At 43.9% G+C, this 25,590-nt stretch overlaps 1 long non-coding RNA gene across 4 annotated transcripts in view; it reads left to right on the top strand.

Annotated features, from left to right (window-relative positions):
* Positions 1–25,370, top strand: part of LOC128776490 (uncharacterized) — a 54,067-nt gene extending 28,697 nt beyond the window's left edge. For 2 of the 4 annotated variants that reach the window (XR_008421546.1, XR_008421543.1), the window contains exon 3: positions 24,854–25,370. This is a non-coding gene — a long non-coding RNA (uncharacterized LOC128776490). Of the gene's footprint in view, positions 1–10,354; positions 10,783–24,853 lie in introns of those variants that run through there. The other 2 variants (XR_008421544.1, XR_008421545.1) reach the window with 2 other exon arrangements.
* The last annotated feature ends 220 nt before the right edge of the window (positions 25,371–25,590 follow it).

Raw genomic sequence — 25,590 nt, 5'->3', positions numbered from 1 at the left:
AAACAGGTTGATTGAGGTATAATTTACATCCTATAAAATTCGCCCATTGTAGGGGTGCCTGGCTGGCTCAGTCAGTAGAACATTCAACTCGATCTTAGGGTTGTGTATTTCAAGCCCCATGTTGGGCATGGAACCTACTTAAAAAAAATTCACCCATTGTAAGTTTACAACTCAGTGATTTATGGACATTTATAGTGTTGTGGAACCATCACCATTAGGCAGTTTTAGGATATTTCCACCTACTTTCTATCTCTATACATTTGTTTTTTCTAGACGTCTTTTAGAAATGGAATCATTCAATATGTATTTTGTGTTGAGGTTCTTTCGCTTAGCATAATGTCATGAAGTTTTATTCATGTTGTAGTATTGGGAATTCATTACTTACAATTGACAGATATTATTTCATTGTATGGATATACCACATTTTGTTTACTCATTCATCAGTTGATGGACATTTAGACTGTTTCCAGTTTTTATTTATTTTTTATTTTTTTTAATGTTTATTTATTTTTGACAGAGAGAGAGTCAGAGAATGAACAGGGGAGGGGCAGAGAGAGAGGGTGACACAGAATCTGAAGCAGGCTCCAGGCTCTGAGTTGTCAGCACAGAGCCTGACGCGGGGCTTGAACTCACAGACCACAAGTCATGACCTGAGCCGAAGTCGGACGCTTAACCGACTGAGCCACCCAGGCGCCCCTGTTGCCAGTTTTTAATTTGGCTGTTATGAATAATGGTGCCATGAGCATTTGTGTGGACATGTGTTTTCGTTTCTCTAATAGGTTCCTAGGAGCGGGGTGGCTGGATTGTCTTACAAGTTTATGTGTAACTTTTTAAGCAACTGACAAGCTATGTCCCAAAGTGGTTGTACCATCTTATATTCCCATTCACATAAGGGTTTTAGTTTCTCCATCCCTTCACAAGCTCTTGTTATTGTCTGCCTTTTTGATTATAACCATCCTAGTGGGTGCCTAGTGGTATCTCCTTACGGTTTTAATTTGCATTTCTCTAATGACTAATGATTTTAACCATCTTTTCGTGTGCTTGTTAGACATAAGTATATCTTCTTTGCAGAAATGCATATTCAAATATTTTGCCCATTTAAAAACTTTGGTCAACTGTCAAGTGCTCTCTATATATTCTGATGCAAGTCTTTTGTGAGGTATATGGTTTGTACATATTTTGTCCCAGGCTGTGACTTGTGGTTTGTTTTTTTTTAATGGTATCTTTTAAAGTGCAAAAGTTCTAAATATTGATGCTGTCCAAATTACTAGTTTTTCTTTAATGGCTTGTGCTTTTGGTGTCAAGTCGTGGGATCCTGAGCAAGTTGTCTAACCTCTTGAAGCCTGAGTTCTTTTGTTTATAAAATTGGAATAAGAATTCTTACCCCTAAGGCAACTGTAATTTGAATCTGATTTCTCGGCATCTGTTTGGGAAAGAGGGAGGTATAAGCAGAGACTGCAAGTTCAAAGAAATTCTGTTCTTGACACTTGTTTTGTTCTTGTTGTGGCTTTCTGGAAGGGTGGACTTGGTATGTGTAAAATCTGTTGAAAATATCTGCTAAGAAATTTTGCTTTCATCTTTCTTGTTAAAATTTATTTACTTACTTTGAGGAGGGAAGGGGCAAAGAGAGAATCCCAAGCAGGCTCCACACTGTCAGCACAGAGCTCAGTGTGGGGCTGGGTCTCATGACTGTGAGACCATGACCTGAGCCGAAATCAAGAGTCGGATGCTTGACTGACTGAGCCACCCAGGCACCCCTTGGTTTCATCTGATCCAAGAGATCAGCTTCACAGATGGAAGGGAATAAGCAGGATATCCCAAAATACATAGGGTTAAAAAAATGGATGAAGTTGCCTGGGAAAGGTGAGGGGCAGGGGTAAGGGGTTCTGAAGGGGCCTGAGGAAACTTTTGGAATCATAGCTATGGAAGTAATCTTGAGCATGATAGCGGTTTCACAAGTGTATACGTAGGTAAAAACTTAGATTATATGCCTTAAATATACTGTTTATCATATATAAATTATATCAACAAAGCTGCTTTCTTTTTCAAAAAGCCATTAGGATGGCTGTTTAAAAAAAAAAACCAAAAACTAGTAAGTGTTGGCCAGGATGTGGACAAATGGGAACCCTTGTACTCTGCTGATGGGAACGTGAAAGGGGAGAGCCACTGTGAGAAAGTGTGTGGGTCCCTCAAAAAGTTAAACATAGAATTAATATGTGATCCAGCAATTCTCCTCCTAGGTAAATATCCACAAGAATTGAGAGCAGACCCTCAAACAGGCATTTGTATAGCCACGTTCACAGCAGCAGTATTCACAATAGCCAAAAGGTGGAAACAGCCCAGGGGTCCATCAACAGACAAATGGAGAAACAGAATGTGGTCTAGCCCCTAGAGCGGAATGTCACACGGCCTCAAAAAGGAAGGAAATTCCGACACACACTGCAACATGATGAATCTTTACGATATTATGCTCAGTGAAATAAGCTACACACAAGATAAATATTGTGTGGTTCCATTACATGAGGTACCTAGAAGAGGCAAGGCATAGAGATGGAAAATAGAGACTACCAGGGACAAGAGGAGACAGAGATGGGGAGTTGGTGTTTAATGGGTACAAAGCGTCTGGGATGATGTAACAATTCTGGAAATGGATAGTGGTGATGGTTGTACAACAGCCATGTGAATGTCCTTAATGACACCGAGCCATATACCTAAAGATGGTTAAAATGTTAACTTTTATATTATGGATGTTTTACCAATATACAAAAAGTGCAGGAGAAGGGAATTGTGGCGTGATAAATCAGTTTAAGTGGTAATAACAATAAAAATATGTAGTGAGAAGTTGACGGATCAGCCCCAGGGATGAAGTCAGAAGTAGACAAATTCTGCTTCCTTCCTGGTTCTTTTATCTTGCCACTCACACCTATCAATTATTATAAATTTATTCTCCTATTTCTCCACTCCCTTGTTGTCAGGCATTTAGATGGAGGCGTGGGGAGATAGGAAGTGGAAAATAAGTGGAATGCATTTAGCCTGGGGAAGAGAAGATTTGGGGGAGGCCACGACAGCTGTGGTTAAATATTTACAGGGCTGTCGGGCGGAGGGAAAAGGAGGCTTACTCTGTGTGCTCCAGCAGACAGAAACAGGATTTCATGGGAAGATCTTTCCTGCCCTGGAAGAGGAATAACATTTTAATAAATGGAAGCAGACTCCTTTGAACGTTGGCAGTGAGCAGACAGAAGCTGAGGATGCTGCGGAGGGCTGTGCTGCCTTGGGTGGGAGGTAGACCAGGCGTCTCTGTGTCAGCATCCCGGCAGGAAGAAGGGGGACCTTTCAGCTGCCATTTTGAAGCATATTTAATGAAGGAACCCTTCCAGAGGTGTGCGCAAGATTGAGGGAGCCTGTGAGGGATGTTGCTCCCAAGACCTAGCGCAGTGGGAAGGCCTTCCCATCAGGCCTGGAGTAGCGAAGAGAGGCAGCGCTATTGGAGGAGGCCAGGGGAGCTGGAGGAGAGGACCCTTCAACTGCTGCAAGGGGGACCACCCAGGAGAAGCTGCTAGTCACGGAGGGAGCGGCCACTGGCAAAGCCATGGCACCCAGGCAGAGGAACCGCAGGGATGGAACTTCCTCCCAGCCTCCCATCTGCTGCTCCTGACTCTCTCTGGGCAAACCCAGCAGCCAGCACGCACAAGGAGTGAAGTAATGCAGGTTGTAGGGAAAGACCATCTTCCTGGGGGACTGAGCAAGACAGAGAAATGTGTCCCTGTGGTCTCTCTCCTTCCATCTCAGAGACCTGTAAGCTTTGAGGCTGGGATGCATTTGCAGCAGACGGCTCAGTTCTATTCCCCCCCACCAAAAGACAAAACCAGAAAACCTTGAAAAAAGCAAAAGACCCAAAGATTGCACCTGATGGTCTGCGAATGACTAGTATGTCATATAAAATTAAGGAGGTGCTTGTGTTATCTGGGAATACGTATAGGGTCAGGGAAATGCCCTTGAAGACTGGAAGATAGGAAAGAAGCTGTCCGTCAGGCAACAGATTTATTGAGCACCTACTGTGTGCCAGATACCGTTCTAAGTGGTGTAGATCCAGTGGTGGGTAAGACAGAAGTTCTTCTCCTCTTACCTAGTAGAAGTAGGAGGCAGAAAATAAAGATGTAAATAAATAATTCTAGGTGCTGTCTATCACACAGTGTAGTGAATTGGTTAGATCACCAAAGCCTGTGTGACCTTTGTTAAGTTACGTGACCTTTGTCTCTGTTCCGTATCTATAAGTGGGGATTAATGATTACACTTGCCCAGTGGTGGTGTTAATGAGGATATTACTAGTTAGTGTCCATACAATGTTTAGATCCATCCCAGGCACATAGAAGTGCTACATATAAATGTCTGTTATTCCTATCAGGCTTTGAGAAGTATTAGATAAGAGATAATAAAGCAAAAACAGAGGGAAGAGAATGATGGTGCTGAACATGAGGACTGGTGAGCAGAGTCACTGACATCAGGGAAGGGCCAGAGTTCCTGGGCCACCTGCACCTTCAGAGTGCCATCGGTTTTGAGGGACAAATGAAATGACACTGAAGAAAGCACGTTCTTGTGGCCTGTTTAATGATAAATACAAGGCTGAGTTTTCCATGAAAATCAATGGTAACTCTTCGTCAATGTCCAAAACAACACAAGAAGACAAAAAGCCAGAAGTAAGAGATGCTTGCAAGAGACAGAACCATAGTATCTACGAGCTCAGACTCTGGAATCAGATTGGCACAAGTTCAAATCCAGCTCTACCATTTACTGTTCTTGACCTGGGACAAGTTACTTAACCTTGTTGATGACCAGTTTCCCCTTTTGGAAAATGGAAATAATAATACCTACCTCCTGGGTTATTTTGAGTCTGAAATGAAACCATCAAAGGTAATTGCTTAGCATAATGCCTAGAACATTCTAAGGCATCTATCCAGAACATGTTGCTGTTGCTTATTGCTATTATAAAAAGAGAGAACGAATACCTATGTATGACTTGAAAAGGGTGAGCACAGTAAAATACAGATTTTTCTTTTTGCTTTAGTTGCTCTTTATGACCTCAGGGTTTAAAAAGGACAACTTTTGAATTTCTTGGCCAACTCCGCATTACCCTAAGAAGCAGCGTCCTGTGATGCCCTCACCAGACCAGAGCATCTGCTCGTGTTCTGCATGAGCAGCTACCAACAAAAAAAATCTCCACTCAATGAAAAAGCAAAATGTTGTAATGATAAAATTCAGTACTCGAGCTTTATTTTTGAATGATTATTTTGACATTTCAAGCTTACAACAGGTAGTGAATTAGATATTGCTGATGAAAATTAATTGGAAAAATTGATACTTAAAAATTTTGTGATTTTTTTTCAGCTCTTTTCTGAGCACAGTCTGTTCCCTGAGCAATCTTAGGGTGCTGATTTTTAAAATGAGTCCATTTTGGTGATAGCTGCTAATTTGTGCCCTGGTAGTTTCTAATAAATCAAACTTTGATTAAAAGAAAGTAAAAAAATGATGGTGATTCTCCTCTTCTCCCCTCCATAAAACATTTTGTGATTGAAATATTTCAACTTTAACTCTTCAGAGTTACTACTCATTTGCAAATTGCTTACAGAGCACAAATTAATACATGAGTATCAGAGTTGGGTTTGTTCTTATTTTTTTTTTTTTTAACATTTGTTGTTGAGAGACAGACGGAGTGCGAGCTGGGGAGGGGCAGAGAAAGAGGGAGACACAGAATCTGAAGCAGGCTCCAGGCTCCAGGCTGTCAGCATAGAGCCCAATGTGGGGTTTGAACTCACTAACTGTGAGATCATGACTTGAGCTGAAGTCAGAGGCTTAACCCACTGACCCATCCAGGCACCCTAGCTTTTTTTGTTTTTTTAATGACATGTTCTATCTTCTTATACCAGGAAAGACAAACTGCTTTTTTCCTAGGTAGTTGGGTTTTTTTTTAATAAAATACCTTGGGATAGATCTTTACTTTGATTCCTTTTATTCTGTTATTAAAATAAATATTCTCCTTAATCTGCAAGAATGGGAAAGAAGTCTCATCTATTCATTATGAGAAGAATTTTAATGTGCTGCTTAGTTATTTCAGATACCTCACTATCCGTATTATGAATGGAAGCCTAACTAGAGATAAAGTGCTTTTAAAACTCCTGTTCAGAATAAGCATAGATTAAATTGTGATGTGCCACAAACCAAATAGAACTATAACATATGAAAATTAATTATGGGATTCAGAAATTGAAAATATAGCTAAGGAATTTATAATTTTATGAATTATAAATTAGAATTATAACTGCTATTGGTTTTAGACTGACTATCCCTTTATTCTCAGATAAATCCAAGAAGTTTATGAGGGGAGAAATTATGTTGAAGTTTTTATTCTTGAGGCAGTTTGTCATTTACCATTAAAATAGTTACAACTTGCAAATTAACTAACGATGTTTGGCAATGTGGAAAAGTCCTCTGTAGTTTTCCTTTTCTCCTTTAGGACTTAATAATTTATTTAGTACTTGAGTACTAATCTATTTTAGGGACCAAGGACAACTGAATATGTAAAACAAAATCTTGCTGTTGTATTTAAGGACATTTCCTTTGTTTGGTAGGTTTTTTTCCTCTTTTTTTTTTTTGTGCCCCTCCCCTGCCCCCCACTCCTTCTGGGGAAAGCTTACCTCTTTATAGTGCAAGCGATTTTTTTTTAATTTGAATATTGTTTATTTTATTGCAGATTTAATTTGTATATTCTTGCCCACAAAAAATCAGTAAAGGATATGATGACAAGCGATTTTTAATTCACCTTGAGAGGCAGCTGTATATTATGAAAGGCAGTGTTTCCCAAGTCAGATCATTTGTTTCGTGTCCGTTGCCAATCTTGTAGAAAGATTCTCCCTCGGGGATCTTCGACTGTCATATAATATCTCCTTTGCAAAGTGGGCCTTTCTCCTTAAGGAGAACTCACTAGCGTGAGGTCGCTGGCTTCAATATGTATAGCTTCTTGTCTGAGCCCCCCACGCTGAGTTCTTTTTTCTGTTCCTCCAGAGGTCATGTCCGACACAAGTGTCCCCACTGTGCTGGGTCAGCAGGAACACAGGATGACCATTTTCATTCATCATTATCTGCCTAAATTTAGGGAAAATAATATCCCTATTGATTTCTCCCTCAGGTTTCCCCTACAGACTGTTGCTGCACAGAGAGAGTAATTATTTGTTTTCATGCTGTAGGCATGTGTGAAAGGGAAAGATGGGTTCTGTGCTTTTCAATTTGGGCAGGACATTATTGAATAACGAACACGGTACAAAGAACATCTGATAAAATCTTCTTATTTCTTCCAGTAGTCACATTGAGACTATTTCAAGCATGTACAAGATCAAGCATCCACTAGACCTTTTTTATTTTTTGTAACTTCTGCGGGTTTCCATAGAACTCCAGAAGTGCTGGGCCCTCTTTTAAAAATTAAATTAACTAAAAAGGGAAAGAAAAAGAGCCTGCATTTTCTGGGGTTTCCCCACAGGCTTTTTATCTGTTTAAACTAGCGGGGATTTTTCGCATATTGACATAAGCATTCATTTGCTAATTTCTTGGACATTAAACTGCATGGAGCCTTCCCCAGAATCTTGAATGAAGCTGAAATACTTGGGTCCTCAGGGCTGCTCAAGGCCTGCATCATTCCGTGCACACATATGGTTTTTCCTCCTCTATCTCCTTAGATAAAAGTCAGTGCTGATCGCCTTAAGGAAAGAATGAGTTAAATGGACCAATATTCTAGGCCTGGATCTAAAAACCCAGCCTTTTCAGAGGCCCCTCAGCACCTGCAGCAGCAAGGTCATTTGCACATACATAAATAAATAAATTAACAATGAATAAATAATTTAATCCCAGCCACACAATGCCACCTTGCAGATTTGATCCTTTGCAGCTCCCCGTGAATCTGTCCATTTTCTAATTCTTTTTGATAAAGTCCTCAGATACTTGCTGACTGTCAGGCTCATTTTCTTATTGTTTTCGCTTGATTAGTTCTGTAGCACCCAAGGTTGCCCTTAAAATCCACGTCTCTTGTGAAGACTCGGAAAGTCCTTCTTTTTAGCAACCTTCCCCCCCTTCCCCCCCGAAAAGGATGGAAAACCTGTCCTTTCTCCACACAGAAGCTTGGAAGGTTTCTGTCACGAGCTTCCTCCACCCAAGTGCAAAAGCAGCTCATTAGGGTAGCGTGTGTTCGTGGCTTCTGTACCCAGTGCACTTGGGTGTGCCTGTGTCTTGTCTCCCATGTCTCTTGGCCCAGCTGGGCGCCCTGTTGGAGACAGCACCAGGCCTCGGTGCCCGCCCACCCAGTGTGTTGGCCAGGCTGTTTGTTACACGGTCTTTCAGGAAACATGGTGGCCTTTGCTGGAGAGGAGAGGGTGGAGGGTTAGCTTTTTCTCTTTTCTTTTTCAACTGGCCAACTGCTCATTCCCCGTTTTCAGGCTGCACATTTTGTTTAGGCTCTGGGCCCAGAGGTGGGAGTCTTGTCTAATTCACAAGTGTCTGATCCCCATGTCTGGGCTGGGCCTTAAGTGCCTGGAGCTAAGGCCTCCTCATGTTGGGTTACCACTGCCCACTCACAAGCCATTCTCTCTCCTCCCAAGGGGGCAAATAATAGCCTTTAAATAATGGGGACCAAATTCTGATTTATCGAAAAATGCAGACTAAGTCAATTTTTCAGTATCCTTCAACATTTCTATAGAAGTTTTCCATGAGTTTTAACTGTCAAGACTTTGGGATTTTCAAGATTTACTTTGTAATTTTTTTTAAAGATTTTATTTCAGGGGCACCTGGGTGGCTCAGTCAGTTAAGTGTCTGACTTCAGCTCAGGTCATGATCTCACAGTTCATGGGTTTCAGGCCCGGGTCCAGCTCTGAGCTGTCAGCACAGAGCCTGGATGGAGCCTGCTTCAGACTCTCTGTCTCTCTCTCTCTCTCTCTGCCCCTCCCTCTGTCAAAAATAAAACAAACATTAAAAAAAAATTTTAGGGGTGCCTGGGTGGCTCAGTTGGTTGAGTGTCTGACTTTGGCTCAGGTCACGATCTCACTGCTCATGAGTTCGAGCCCTGCATCGGGCTCTGGGATGACAGCTCACAGCTAGGAGCCTGGAGCCTGCTTCAGATTCTGTGTCTGTGTCTCTGTCCCTCCCCCACTCCCTCTCCTTCCCTCACTCTCTTTCTCTCTCTCTCAAATATAAATAAACATTAAACAATTTTTTTGAAGATTTTATTTTAAGTAATCTCTACAGTCAGCATGGGGCTCGAACTCACAGCCCCAAGAGCAAAAATTGTATGCTTTACTGACTGAACCAGCCAGGTGCCTCTCTGTAATTTTTTTATCCTTCTTCTGGACCGTGGAGTGAAAACTCACTACGTGGAGTTTTACAGTTGTTACTTTTGACTAACAGTGATTCTCTTGAGTACGTAAAGGAGATGTAAATGAAAATTGTACTACCATATGAAAATTTGAAAAAGTAGACTCCACAACCTGCATGGAAATCTGCTACACATGTTCTATAATCTCATTATGTATTTCCTTTTATGTGATAAAATTTTAAGAATGGATTTTGAAATATTTGGGTGCATTTCAGCAATTGCCCAGAAGGGCAGGCTTCCTAGGCTGAACTGTCAGAGCCCTTCAAGAACTTGGTTCCATCATCTGAATCCTAAAAAGGCTAATAATCTTGGCTCCAGATGAAGTCAGGACACCCTGTCAACGAAATCCCTTGGCTCAGAAGGCTCTGGAAGAGCACACTGCTGTGTGTAATGCACAGGGAAGTGAACTCTGACCACGGTGCTATTTTGTGCGTTGACACTGTTCCAGCTCAAACAAACCTTCAGGCCGCAGGCACCAAAGTCATGAATTTATATCAATCTGTCATCTCTGAACAACTTAAAAAAATTGGGGGGACACTTGGGTCGCTCAGTCATTTGAGAGTCGGACTTCGGCCCGGGTCGTGATCTCACCGTTTGTGAGTTCGAGCCTCTCATTGGGCTTGCTGCTGTCAGCACAGATCTGGCCTTGGATCCTCTGTCCCTCTCTGTCTCTCTCTGTCTCTCTCTGTCTCTCTCTCTCCTCCCCTTCTTGTGCTCTCTTTCTCTCTCACAAATAAACAAGAACAATTTAAAAAATTTAAAACAAGTTTCAGTCTCCCAGAGATCCATCATTTGGATGTTAATAGTGAAGAGAAATTGTAACTTCAAACGCCCGCATTACAAGTTTGGGCTCAGTGTTTTTTGTTTTCACACAGTTACGCTGGGGACACCGGGGCAATCAGCACTGCACTAAGGAGAAAGGATGATTTCTTCTTTTTTCAGGGGAGGGTTATCCAGTCTTTTTGATGAGAAATCTCTCTAGTGGATGTCTCTGCGCTCTGTAAAGAGCAGTTTATGAGAAGCTAGAAGAGTCTACACTCCCAGAAAGAAAGACCACAGCGGACACCCCAGGAACAGCGGAACTTCTGTGGACACATCACGTGCTACGTCTTCACAGCGATTGTTGCCCTTGCTTGTTTTAGGAAGTTACAAAAACATTTCAAACTCACAGAATAATAAGAGAATGCTAGAGCAAACACTTGTTGCCCTACTCCCCAGACTCAACAGATGTTAACGTTCTGCCCTATTTGCTTCGGCTCTTTGATCACATTTTCAGATGTGACCAACACCGCCTTTGTCTCTCTCCCTGATCACACCCCTGCTGTGTCTCCCCAAGGTGATTCTGAAGATAACTGTAGATTTCAAGGAAACTTTGCTTCATTCTCTTTGTCTCCATAATGTGCCTGGTAGAATCAAAGTATCGGCCCGGTGTTGTACAGATATGGGCCACGTGTATGAGCGCTCACACACATGCACACGGAGCAGAGGGTGAAGATCGTTCATGAAAAGGTCAACAGTTGGTGTTTGACCGAATTTGGGATGTTTCCTCCTTGCACTTTTATGAATTGTCACATGTTCTTATTGATCATATGCTTAAGTGATGATAAAGTAATAAGAAATAAATAATGATAAAAATGTTATGAAATAATAACACCTTTTACCATTTTCAAGTATCACATTGTAAGGAAAAGTATGCCAAGGCTCTTTCTAACTCCTCTAAGACTACCGGAAGCCTACCTGCAGCTACTCTTCATGGCAGCTTCCTCTGCCAGAGGGTGTAAATCAGTAAGAAAACAACCAGGCATCGATGCTCAAAGGGGTCTCAGATTAGCTCCCAGGAGATGAACATCATCATCATCATTTTTTTTTTTTTTAAAGTAGGCTTCATGCCTAGTGTGGAAGCCCAACGTGGGGCTTGAACTCACGACCCCGTGATCAAGACCTGAGCTGAGATCAACAGTCTTAACCAGCTGAGCCGCCCAGGTGCCCCAGATGAACATCATTACCGAGATTGTATATATCAGCAAATGGGATGAGTCACGAAACCTGCATCTGGTGATAAATATCCAGACATTTTTAAGAATAGAGCTGGGGCAGAGGAGAAAATCTCAGAAAAGTGTTAAGGAACTGGAAGATACTGATAAGAAATGCCAAGATCTGGTATCTCCGATGACACCTTATGAGTGAGGACTGTTCTAAGTGCGCTGAGAGGACAGTCTCTGATAAATGTGAACGAGGCGAGGTAGTCGGCTTTTCCACGGAAGCAGGGAGGAGGCCTGTCCAACAGAGCTGCCAGCCTAATGTCACCTTCATGCAAAGCTAAAAAGGCCACCCCCAGCCCCTGGGTGGACACAGCTCTTGGCAGGACACAGCACTTAGAGCGCAGGCTGGTTTCAGCCCGTTTCCCCCTTTTTCCTGGTGCCTTTGTACAATGCCAGTGTGTGCAGCTGTACACGGTCTCCAAGTCCAGCCTCTTCTATGCTCCCTCAGCGTCATTCCCTCTTTTCTCTGGTTCCGTGGAAGTGGCCTCTCACTTCAGAAGATAGGTCTGGCCCTTGGGTGTGAGCCCTGAGGAAAGCAGGCTTTGGACTGTTTTCACAGCCTACTTTGGTTCTGATCAGACTTGGTGAAAGGAAATTCTTCAAGCTGAGTCTTGCTCACTCAAGCTCTGCTTAGTGGTAGGGTGGAATCTTTTGCTTGTTAGAAGCGTCCGTTTGCTGTGTCTCATCCTCTTTGCCTTCATCTTCCCTCAGAATCCCTTGAAAATGGGTGGTCTAGAGCAGGGTTAGGATATTCTTATTTCTCATATCATTCCTTAGTCATAACCCAACACCTCAACATTTGTCATCGCGAGCACCCATTTAGACAGAACTCACTGAAGGAACTCAACAGAAGGAGTATCTCATCTGCTCTTAAAGCAAACGATAAAATGTCCTTGGCCTGGTGGGGCAGAGTAAAAGGCAATGTCCTGACCCATCCCTACTGGGGAACCGAGGGGGAGGATGAGTGGGAAAGATCCTGAGCTCCTTCTAGAGGCCAACTGGGCCTCCATTCTCTTCCTCTAAACGTACAGGCCCTCTTCTGGATCTCATTCCCCTAGTAACAAGAGTGGTAAGCACGCCCATGGGCCAAACTCCGGCCTGACCAGCAGAGTCTCACTCTGTACAGGCTTCTCACCTCTCGGTAGGGTAGTTAACAAGCAGGGAAAGAAGGACTGGGGTAACCATTGGGTTTGTTACTCAGCTGGTGGTCGGAATAGTACTTAGTGTATGAGAAAAGCCTGCCGGAGGCCATTTCTTCTTTAAAAAAAAATTTTTTTAACGTTTATTTATTATTGAGAGACAGACACAGAGTGTGAGCAGGAGAGGGGTAGAGGGAGGGAGAGACACAGAATCCAAAGTAGGCTCCGGGCTCTGAGCTGTCAGCACAGAGCCCGATGCAGGGTTTGAACTCACGAACTGTGAGATCATGACCTGAGCCAAAGCCTATCGCCCAACCAACTGAGCCACCCAGACGCCCCTGCCAGAGGCCATTTCTGTCAGATATATTATCAGTCAACTGAGCTGGATGACAGGAGATAGCTATCCATGTGGTAAGTGCGGACCATATTACACTTGTCAATTCCAGGACTGCTGCTCCTTCTTGTGAGTTTACTACTTGCTTTGTTGTTCTTGTAGATGCTGCTATTAAGTGAATTTCTGTCACCAAGGAACTTTTTGTGGTGTTTATCTGTGATTCCTCAAGATAACTATATTTGGAAGTTTCTGGTGAATTTTAATGGTCTTATGTAACCTAAATAAAAGTTGGAAGTCAGTTCTGAGTTTCCTTTTGCTGCGGTTGGATTAAATTAGTATTTAGAAAACAAAGCTTCCTTTAGTCTTTTCTTTTTTCTTCCCAGATTTATTTACGATAATTAAAAATCTGGTTTCCAAACACTGGCAGGCAGTGGAGATAGGATTTGAATATGTAGATGAAGTGAACTTAAGGGGGCTCATGCTGGAAAACACGTACATCCCTTTAAAGAGGTAAGAAGCCTTATATTGTTTAAAGAGGCTTTTTTTAAGGTCATACAGTTGCACTGACCTTTTTTCCTGAGGTTTCATTTCCTTTCTGAATGTATACTTTTACTCAAGAATACATTATAATCGAGTTTCAGAGAAAAATTGATAATCTCCTAAAGAAAAGCGGTCATAATTCATTATGCGTGATCCAGGCATGCTTTCATTTGATGGAGTTTATTGGAAGCATCCGCTTTATTATGAGAAACTTGCTTTTCTGTAAGCCCTTGAAATAGCGTGAAGACATACACAACTCAATGGCATGAAACTGAGCTGGGCTGTATCTCTGTACATATATTTACCCTCGTTCCTTTCAAAATGAGATCTCTCGTTGTTCCAGTAGTCGTACCACTCAAAATATTGTATCTGAAGCTTTGGTATTCATCCTGAAATAACACGAGGAGAGATCCCTACTCTTTGGGAAACACCGGTCGCAAACCAAGACAAGACTCTGAACCTCACACAGTTTGTAAGACATTCTGGCCACTCACCAAAATCTGTCCATTTTCCCCATGCCAAAATTAGCCCCCCTAGAAGAGGTGATAGCTCCTTCAAGATGTGTTCTAAGACATGCAGCTGTGCTCCAGACGTACTGGTCGGTAGAATACGAACAGAGCTAGGACGTCACATCCCTGGTGAGCCGAGTGGCCTCAGCCTCTGTGCACCACTGTCTAGAGCCTCACGGCTCCTTTCGCTGTGAGGCCAAGGAATGAAAGGAAAGCTGTTGATGACGAAACATTGATTCTGGTCTCCCAGCCGAGCCCCAGAGGGTATCATGGCAAGGAGTACGGGAGTCACTTGTTAAATTTCTCCCAAATAGGAAATCCTCTCCTGTTCATATCTGTCACATCACTCCTGCCCTCACAAGAGTGACTCTAACCCCATCCCTACAACTCAGTATGTAGCTCCTGGTTCCCCTCACTCTTTCCAATGAATAAGGGCTGTATTTAGTATGTTCTTTCACTCTCTTGTTATTTACAACCCATTTTTTTTGACACAATTTAAGCCCCCCCTGCCAAAGAATTTTACTGAATATTTAAGAAACATGTTTAGAAAATTCAAGCATCATTGTTTTTAAGCCAGCCGCCTACTAAATTTTGACACATAAGAAAGATGCTTAAGGGTCTAGGGCGGTGATAGGGTCTTGGGCACCCAGGGGGACATTGGCTGTTTAGGTAAGTAAGGACAGTCAAAGTTGGATTTGTAGGTCTGGGTTAAGTGTTAGTTTGTATCAGTATTTTATAATGAAATTGATTTTGGTCATTTTCACCTCTCATTAGAAGACATTTTATTTTTGTTGCTTCCTTTTCTCCTTCTGCTTTGTTCTTGGTACTGTTCAGTTTATACTTAAAGCAATGTTACTTTTTGGAGGGGGAAGGGTGGCTGGTAACAGCTGACTTAAAAACCTCATGAGCTCCCCCTGCTGTTTCCCAGATGACAATACAAGCCCCATTTAGTTTTAAATCCCAGCAGCAAGTAAGTGAAACAATTGAAGAGAACCCCTTCTGGTTTTGCTTGATTTACGTGGCAGAAAAATGCTTTTTAACTTTCTCCTAAAAGTTCACGAAGTCAGAAAGAAATGGAAGGCTCTTTTAGCATTTTTTCCAGGCTCTCTCTTAAGCTAGGAAGCAGGTCTGTACCACTTTTGAAAAACTGCCGACGAAGAAATATATAGTGAAGTCACATCAGATTTGCAATGGACAGATTAAACCTGAGAGATGTGTTTTTAGTCATTTCATTTTTGATCTGTAAAGGTTTGGGGGGGAAATGGTTTTCAAATAAGCCATTGACAATGGTTTCTGCTGCGTTTAATTTTTTCCCCAACATTTCTTGAAACTTAAGGTTTTCTTTAAATGTATGCACCTTAATTTAGTGTGCCTTTTCAAACAAAAGATAATTAAATAACACACAGAAATCACATTTATTAATATTTTTCATGTAAATAAGTTAATAGGGTACCATAGTGTATATCACAAGTTATAAAACATCAGAAAATATGTGTTCCTCAGACTACAAATATATATATCGGAACACCTGCCAGTGTTCCATAGGATGGTGAGTGAAATAGGTTTCTGCCTTTGTGTAATATATAGTCTATAGCAGGAGGCATTCATAGAATAAAAATTCAGATAAAAACATAATTGAAACTTGTGAGAGGCACCCGGGTGGCTCAGTCTGTTAAGCGTCCGACTCTTGATTTCAGCTCAGGTCATGAGCTCGCAGTTCATGAGCTCGAACCCCCACATCAGGCTCTGTGCTGACGGTGCAGAGCCTGCTTGGGATTCTCTCCTTCTCCACCCCCCCACCCCCCCCCACTCCTCCCCTGCTCACGTGCTCTCTCTCTCTCTCTCTCTCAAATTAAAACAATTAAAAAAAAAACAACTCATGAGTGATTTGTTGGATACGACACCCAAAGCAAGGCAACAAAAGGAAAAATAGATAATTTGGACTTTATCAAAATTTAAAACTTTTGTGCCTGAAAGGACACTGTCTGTAACAGAGTGAGACAACAGCCCAAAGAATGGGAGAAAATATTTGCAAATCACATATCTGATGAAAGGTTAATATCCAGAATATATAAGTAACTCCCACAACTCAACAACAAAAAGCCAACCCAATTAAAAAAATAGGCAAAGAACCTGAATAGACCTTGCTCCAAAGATACGCAAGTGGACAGTAAACATATGAAAAGATGCTCAACTTTCATCATTTGAGAAGTGCACAACGCGATACCAGCTCACACCCTTTAGGACGGCTGCTGTCAAACCAGAGAATAACAAGTGTGGGTGAGGATGGGGAGAAATTGGAAACTTTGTGTGTCGCTTGTGGGCGTATAACGTGGTGCGGTCTTTGCGGAAAACAGTTATGTGGTTCCTTATAAAATTAAGAAGAGAATTACCATATGACCTAGCCGTTCCCCTTCTGGGCATATACCCAGGAGAACTGAAAGAAGGCTTGGACAGATGTTTGTACCCCCATGTTCGTAGCAGCATTATTTATAGTAGCCAAAAGGTGGGGGCCACCCAGGTGTCCATCAACAGGTGGATGGATAAACAAAATGTGATCTATACATATAATGGAATATTATTCAGCCTTAAAGAAGAAGGGCATTCTGACACATGCTAGAATGCAGATGAACCTTGAGACATTATTGGTTAAGTGCAATAAGCCAGAGGTTTGTCCACCAAAGGACAAACGTCGACTGGTTCCACTTACATGAGACGCCTATAGGAGTCACATTCACACAGAGAGTAGAAGGGCGGGTGCCGGGGAGCAGGAGGAGGGAGGAATGGGGAGTTATTAGAGGGGACGGAGTTTCAGGAAGCGAAGACGAAAAGGTTCTGCAGATGGCTGGTTGGGGACAGTTGCCCAACGGTGTGAATGTACTAAATGCTATGGAACCATACACTTGAAAACGGTGAAACTGGTTAATTTTAGGTTGTATATGTGTTGACCACATTTTAAAATAATTATGATGAGTAGTTTGAAAGAGAGAAAAGCAACAGGTTTCCCCTAGTGGGTTTTTTAGTGGATAAGTGAGTGGCACCTGACAGGGAAAGCGTGAGAGTGAGGGAGAGCGTGTGCGAGGGCCCCAGGCCGAGGAGGACGGCCACTTAGAGGAACCGAGGGAAGACCCGTGGGGAGAACAGGGATGAGGAGGTGGGAGGGGTGGACAGGAGTCTGGAACCCACCTCCGGGCTGCAGTGGGGAGTTTGGAGTTCACTGCAGCAGCGAGAGGTGATTGAAGTCACTGGTGGGGAAGGAAAGGAAAATACGATCTGAACTCCACGTAAACCGGCCGCTCAGACTGCTGTGTGGAGAATGGGTTTGGAGGAGCTAAAAGTGTAGCCTGGATGTCCAGTTAGGCCACGCGGTGTTGTTGATGAGAAATAGTGGCTTGGACTGCAGAGTGTCACGGGCCGTGTGGACAAGTGGAAAAATGTAAGCCTTGGGCGAAGGACTGTGTGTAGAGGCGAGAGAGGAAAGTGCCGAGGCCGACTCCCGAGTTAAATGCTGTGTCATTGGCATGTGAGGCCGGGATGGCATGTGACTCAATCTGATCTGAAAAATAGGATCTGTTTATTCTACCTCTGGAGAAATCCACTGCTGAGGTAGTTTTAATTCTTCAAAAAACAGTGCTCCATAAACTTTGGTTATTAGCACGACGGTCGTAAGCCATCCACTACCGTGATCAGACTTCATTTCTGACCAGCTGGCTCGTAGGATATGCTGATGACAGTGATCGGGTAACTATCCCGTTGTTTTGAATGCCTCTGGGACAAAAGTGCATTCGGAAGATAAAAAGTGAAGGTGTGTTTCAGAATTTTCAGTGAGGTCCCTGGAACAGTTTCAAACTTAAATTTTTTTTTTTTTTAACATCTATTAGTTTTTGAGAGAGAGGCAGAGCATGAGCAGGGGAGGAGCAGAGAGAGAGGGAGACACAGAATCCGAAGCAGGCTCCAGGCTCCGAGCTGTCAGCACAGAGCCCGACGCAGGGCTCGAACCCATGAACTGTGAGATCATGACCTGAGCCGAAGTCGGACACTCAACGGGCTCGAACCCACCAACTGTGAGATCATGACCCGAGCCAAAGTTGGACACTCAACGGACTGAGCCACCTGGAATAGTTTAAAACTTTAAAGTCAGGGGCGCCTGGGTGGCTCACATCAGGCTCTGTGCTGAGAGCTCAGAGCCTGGAGCCTGCTTCGGATTCTGGGACTCCCTCTCTCTCTGCCCCTCCCGTGCTCAAGCTCTGTCTCGCTCTCTTTCAAAAATAAATAAACGTTAAAAAAAATAAAATAAAACTTTAAAGTCATTTTCCCCCCTTCAGTATGATTGAAAGACATATTTGGGAAACAAGTGTGGAAAAGACAAGTATGTTGGAGTGGAGGAGGAGAGAATGTGTCCATTCCGTGAAGCTTCGTGGGTGTCTTGTCAGTGAATACAGTCAGCAGGCCAGGCCAGCCTCCGCCCAAAGCAGTGAGAGACTAGTGGCTTCCCTCTGTGTCAGAGATGCTGATCAGGGCAGCGAACTCTTAGGGCCAAAAGGCGGATGTGCACGGACACGGTGAGCATCTTCCCGACGGACAGACGGACAGCCTAGAGCAGAGCAGACAGGCAGAGCTGGGAACAAGTCTGAGGGAGCCCAAGGTGAAATGCAGGATTTACTAATAGTTCATTCCGGTTTAATAAAAACGGAGTGCTTCGTTTTGTCAAAGGAATCCAACCTGAGTCTGATCTAGCCTCTGGATCCAGCTGCAGGCTAGGAAACGCAAGAGGAACGTGTTGAGCGGGGCACGAGTTGACCACCAGCAAAATCCAGCCTCTGCAAGACCCTCCAGGGCCAAATGGCGTGGGCCTCCCAACAGATAAATTGTAAGGAAATGAACCCGGATGGAGGGGAGAGTCTACAGATTAAAGAAGATTTAGAAGATATATCAAATCTTGTTTAGACGAGCAAGACAAAAACGAAACTATATTACTGTCCAGGGATGCGCGTTTGGGTGATAAAGCTATTTTTAAATATCCAAGCAAGTGGTTGCTGTGGAAGTCAGGACAGTGGCTACGTGGTTGGGGATCAAGGGCTGGGGACCCGGCTGAGGCGACATGGAGATGGCCAGGTTCTGTTTCTTGACCTGCGGGGTAGTTGAGAGTGTCCGCCTTAAAATACATCAAACCAATAGTTGTTTCCTGTGGTTTCCTGCGTCTTTAATTTTACAATGAAAGATTTTAAAAGGTGTTTAGTTCTTATGAAGCATTTTGTTATCGTTAGTCTCTTCCCTAACATTGGCAATGCCGTCACCGGCACAGCAGTCAATTCGGCCGCGTTTCCCTCCGGCTTTATTCTTGTGCGCAGGGAATTCACACTCCCCGAACCACTGTCATTCGTGCCCGGCATTGCCTGCACAGGGATCTGTTTCAGTGGCCGCTTACGGTTAGACCTTTGGGTTGCTTCCACTGCTGTAGCTAATGCTTGTCACGTGTTGTGCCAGTTTGGAAATTGGGGTTAGTTTAATAAAGATGATGTTGTTTTTAATTTGATAGTATGTTTTAATAGGAACAGTAGGAGACTCCGTGTGGTGTTGCATTCTTGCTCTATTCTGCTTAACAAGAAATGAGCCTAATCTTAGGGCGTAAGCTGTGGGCTTCCATTGGTTGTTTAAAGACCTTTCTTGAGCCCCTAGGCTGTGCTATAACCTCTGCTACATTCCGGTGCTAAAGAGAGGAATATAATCTATTGCCCTTTCATTCATTCATTCATTCATTCATTCATTCATTCTAGTGCCCTTTTTATCTTCTTTTGATGTTTGTTTATTTTTGAGAGAGATAGAGTAGGGGGAGGGCAGAGAGAGAGAGAGAAAGAATCCCAAGGAGGCTCTACACTGTCAGCACAGAGCCCGACGTGGGGTTCAAACTCATGAACTGTGAGATTATGACCTGAGCTGAAATTAAGAGTTGGACACTAAACCTACTGAGCCACCCGTGTGTCCCTAATCTAGTGCCCTTTTAAAAGGCTCAGAAACAGGGGTGCCTGGGTGGCTCTTGGTTTCGGCTCAGGTCATGATCTCATGGGTTTGTGGGTTCAAACCCCACATTGGGCTCTGTGCTGGCAGTGCAGAGCCTGCTTGGGATTCTCTCTCTCTCCCTCCCTCTGTCCCTCCCCTACTCATGCTGTCTCTGTCTCTCTCAAAATAAATAAAAAGGCTCAGAAACAATCAGCTGTCAAAAATAATGCAGAATCCTAAAACTTGAGTAAACTGATACTGGGTTTCAACTCTGTAGAGAGAAATCTCGTGTAGATGCTACGAACACGGGTCCCCCCATCTCCATTCTTGCGCTGAAGACTCAGTCTACACAGAAATCGGAGTGATCTTTTTATTTAAAAAATTCTTTTTATTGAAGTATAGTTGACACGATGTTACATTAGTTTCAGGTATATGACATAGTGATTCATCAACTCTTTATGTTAGGCTGTGCTCGCCACAACATACCTCCCATCTGTCACCATACAAGGCTACTACAGTTTGGCCGACTGTATTGCCTGTGCTGTAGCTCTCGTCCCATCTGTGTTCCAGAACTGGAAGCCTGTGCCTTCCACTCCCCTTCACCCATTGCCCTTCCCCTCCCCCCTGCTCTGGCAACCACCAGGCTATAGAGTGATCTTTTTAAAAGGCATATCTGGTCAAATCTTAAAGCAATTCACTAGTCATCTGGGCAACCATGAATTCCTTAAAAGTTCCTCTTTCATGCTTCTGAGCCTTCATACAAGATGTCTTTTCTACCTGAAACCCTCTTCCTTTACTTCCCCAACTCACTTCCTATTCTTCCTTCAGGCATCAGCTGAAATGCCCCTTTCTCTGTCCCATTTGGACCAGTTGGGAGCCTCTGCTGGGGACACTGCCCCCACCAGCACCCCACATGTTCCTTTTTAGCATTTCTCACACTTTACTAGTTGTTTGCCTGATTTCTTCTATTAGGCTATATAGGCTTAATGATGGCTATCGGGCCATCGCTTGCCTTACTCCCCATTTCCTCAATCCCTGGCGTAGGCACCTAACAGGTATTGTGAAATGAACGACTGACTGGGGCTTTGGCAGGTGGAGTGAGTAACACACAGAAGGGCCTAATGAGAGGGGGAGGTAGGGAGGCGGGGCTTCAGGGGAAGCCATCCGGAAGAGCAGGGGAAGCCATCTCAAAGGGGAGGCTGCAGTTCAGCAGGGAAAGAGGGGAGCTCGGGAGGTTGGGGGTGGTGGTGGAACCACTTTCTAGAAGAAAGGGGCAAGGGCGTTTGCAAAGGCAGGAGAGGGCTTGGCAAGTTCAGGGAGCTCCAAGCAGTTTGGAAGCCAGAATGGTAACGGGTAGAACAGGCAAGCTGTTTAGACCCAGTGGCCCTTACTACTTAGAAAGAAGTGATTTACCAGAAGGATGTTGTCCAGAGACAGCATCACACATCCCATTATAGGGGCAGCCCACAGGATGCGGTTTCTGATTCCTGTCTCAGGTGCAGTATTTATGGGATGATCTCATTTTATTTTTGAGAGAGAGAGAGAGAGAGAGAGAGAGAGAGACACACACACTAAGCATGAGCAGGGGAGGGGCAGAGAGAGAGGGAGACACAGAATCCGAAGCCGGCTCCAGGCTCTGAGCTGTCAGCACAGAGCCCGACGCAGGGCTCGAACTCATGAACCATGAGACCACGACCTGAGCCCAAGTTGGACGCTTAACCAACTGAGCCACCCAGGCACCCCAAGAATGTACCATTTTTTTAAATAAAAAGAATTGGGGGTGCCTGGCTGATTCAGAGGAGCATGTGACTCTCGATCTCGGGGTCGTGAGTTCGAGCCCTACATTGGGTGTGTCGATTACTTAAGTAAATGAATAAACTTAAAAAAAATTTTTTTAAAGATAAAGAGAAATGTAAAATGACTTAATTTGTGTGTATGCACGGACTATCTTTTAAAGGATACATAAATAACTGGTAACAGTGACTGCTTCCCAGGAGAAGCACTGGATGGCTGGGGGCAGAGGTCGGAAGGAGACTGACTTTTCACTGTTTACCCTTTTGTACTTTTAATGTTTTATATCATAGAAGCATACTGGCTATTTAACACTTATTTTAAAATTAGTGTGTGCATAGTAAGTTTTAAAGGAAATGTATAAAAAATGTTAGTGCTTATAACTGGATGGTGGGATTATAGGTGTTTCTGTGTCCTCTTTTATACTTTTGGATGTGTTTATAGCCTTCTGCAATGAGCATATGTTGCTTTTGTAATTAGGTTTTTTTAAGTTTATTTGTTTATTTTGAGAGGGGGGTAGGGACAGAGAGAGAAGGAGAGAGAACCCCAAGCAGGCTCTGCAGTGTCAGTGCAGAGCCCCAGGTAGGGCTCGAACTCACGAGCTGTGAGATCATGACTTGAACGGAAATCAAGAGCTAGATGCTTAAGTGACTGAGCCACTCAGGCGCCTCTGTAATTCGTCTTTTAACGGGAGGTTATTTTTTTCAACCTGGATTTTAGAGACTTTAGGACATCCAACTGCCTGGTTTTGAGGCCCCAGAAAACCACAACTGGACACAAGAAGAGTATTCTTGAACTTAGATCCAAACCAGACTGTTCTAAGAAAGTGTGAAAATGTTCCTGATTGTGGCAGCTGTTGCACGGAAGAAAGAGCTCTGGGCTGGGGAGCAAACATATGATGGTTCAAATCCCAGCTCGGCCACAAAAGAGACTTTGTGTGACTTAGGACAGACTCTCTGAGTTAGCCTTCATCTGAAACTTGAGGGTGATGTGACCTCCCACAGAGGTTACCGTGGAGATGAAGTAGAGCGCCCAGCACTGTTCCAGGCAGGGAACCTTGCAGGGACCGCAAGGAGTGCCTTTGGGGGATTGGGCCATCTCTTAATTTTCCTCAGCTCAGCTAAGGCCTCCCCAGTGGGCGTGTTTGCAGCTTTAAGACAAATCCCCTCGCCCTACTCTGTCCCTTAGCTGCTCTGAACTCCATTTAGAACCTTCTGTGTCTGACACCTAGCAAGTCCTAAAATAAAAACCTCTTCCTTTCTTCCATTCTAGATGTCTTCTCTGATGCAGAGAGGAAAACACTAAGACTGGCTCAAGAGAAAAGAGACAATGAGTTGACACGATGAAGTTCTTGTTTTTGTTTTCTCGAAAATTCAATATCACACACACACGCAGTCGGTTAAGCGTCCGACTCTTGATTTCGGCTCAGGTCATGATTTTGTGGGATTGAGCCCCACTTTGGGCTCCACACTGACAGCGTGCAGCATGCTTAGGTTTCTCTCTCTCTCCTCTATCTCTGCCCCTCCCCACCCCTCAAAAATAAACATTTTTTAGAAATTCAATATTTTTAATAGGTTATCAATTTCAAAGGAAATTGTTTTAGTCTGTATAACAATCTCATGCATATTTCAGCCATAATAGCTAAATTACCGGATACAGACCATTGTCCAGGCACCGCTCTATTAACAATTCCCCCATTTCCTCTGTGGGGTAGGTACCGTCGTTCCATTTAACTAGGGAACTGAAGCACAGAGCCGTTAAATAATTTGTTCAAGGTTATACAGCTAGAAAATGGCGGAGCCAGGGGGCGCCTGGGTGGCTCAGTCGTTTGAGCGTCTGACTCTTGATTTCAGTTCAGGTCATGATCTCAGGGTCACGGGATTGAGCGAGCCCAGCATCAGGCTCTGTGCTCAGCATGGTGGTTCCTTAAGATTCTTTTTCTCCCTCTCTTTGCCCCCCTCCCCCTCTCGTGCTCTCGCTCTCTCTCTCTCTCTCTCTCTTAAAGAGAAAAGAAAAAGAAAAAAAAAAAAACAAGCATTTTAGCTCCAGAGCCCAAGTTCTTAATCACCGTGCCTTACTGAAAATATTGAATGCCTCAAACAATGATGCTAATTGGTTGATTTTAAAAGTCCAGGGAAAACATATAGACCAGAACATAATTTTCACGTAATTTTTTCAGTGTTTCATACCTAGAGCTTCTGAAGCCATGTCAGAGAGAGGGCTGTATGAGTGGGCGCAACGTTGCTGCAATCACGCCTTCCCACACCTGACGAGAATCCAGATCAATATTTCGTCAGAGAAGAGTAGGCAGGTCTGAGAGCGCTGCCCGGTCGCCTAGGGGAAAAGGTACCCGAGACTTTTCTTTGCCTCTGAAATGTGGCGTTTGCCATAGCCCACCCGGCGTGAAAGAGAGCTCTGTAGTCCTGAGCAATGAAAGAAGTCCGTGTGCCTGATGTTGAGTGTGGGACAGTGTCAGGCAATGAGGCCTGGGACGTATGCAGGGCCCACGGTAGGAGGACCTGACAGGGGCTTGGACTTTATCCTAAGAGCACTGGGAAGGCACTGAACAATTCTAAACACGGGCCTTTTGGATTTGTGTTTTAGAAAGAAATCACTCTGGCTGCCATGTTGACAGTGAATTAGAGGAAGCAAACACGGAAGCTGGGAGAATTGGTGGGAAGAACTGAAGGGGGACATTGGCAGGCTGGTCTCTGGCTGTGGCAGTGGAGATAGCAATGAACGGATTCAAGAGGTAGCAGGTAAAACCAAGCCGATGTGATGACGGTGTGGATGTGGAGCTGAGAAGGGAGAGAGGCTGGCCGAGGCATAGCGGTGACTCAGCGGGAGACAGACTGTGAGTCTACCTGGAGGCCGGGAGAGCTGAAAGTAAAACCGAAGCACTTGCCCTTCTGTTGCCTAGGATGCCTTTGCCTAGATGAAGGAACGCAGAAGAGACCTTCAGGATAACTGGATCCTACCCTGTAAGAGAAAAAGTTGGTGATCGGGGCAGGACGGCGTGGGTAGAGGAAGACAGGGAGAAGGGAAGGGAGAAAACATTTAAGTCTTGATATATTTATATATTCTAGGGCGAAAGAGTTGATTCGTCCAGTGGCCTTCTCTCCTGTAGCTGCAGGGTGACTGGAAGACCCTCCAGAGGGCTTTTGCAGAAGCTGGAAGCTGGATGTTGGTAGTAGTGTCTCCCTTTCCCTCCCAGAACTCGGATCAGTACCGACGCTCTCCAGCTTCCTCCTTAATGAAGATGAGGTTCACCGTGTCCCGTCAAAGTATGACCAGATGTTAGATGAGAAAACAGACTACGGATCTTTCCTGGAAGAAGTTTGCAAACCACAGCACACACCTTGTGTCCAGAGACCCCCATCAGGTACAACATAAATTCGTCCTATATTCTCTTTCTCCACATCACTTTGTTATTACTCACAGGACTGTCCTCACAGGAGGTCCTTCCACGCTTGTTGGGAATCACCGTTTCCAAGCATCCATCACCCTCCAAAGCATATTCAGCTTTCCTGCCATCTGTCTAATTCGTAATTGAAGAGATTCGAAAATGTGGTCTCACTGACAAATCAATGTAATTTTCATACCAAGAAAGCAGATAACACAATCCTACTTTCAGTGGCTTTCAAATTGTTAAAATTTGTCTTTCAACTTTCAGTTGCATTCTAAGAAATGTTTCGCTCCATTTTGTCCCTCCAAGATGAACGATCCAGCAATGATATGCGGCCTCCCTTCAGCACGTAGGTCTGGGCCGTCATCAGCCAGGGCCCAGGGGCAGAACAGGTATGATTCAGTTCTGATTTGACAA

The sequence above is a fragment of the Panthera pardus genome, unplaced genomic scaffold (assembly GCF_024362965.1).
Source record: "Panthera pardus isolate Hobbes unplaced genomic scaffold, ASM2436296v1 HiC_scaffold_13, whole genome shotgun sequence".
Classification (NCBI taxonomy): Eukaryota; Metazoa; Chordata; class Mammalia; order Carnivora; family Felidae; genus Panthera; species Panthera pardus.
The sequence above is the reverse complement of the archived record's forward strand: the minus strand, read 5'-3'. Positions and strand labels throughout refer to the sequence as shown.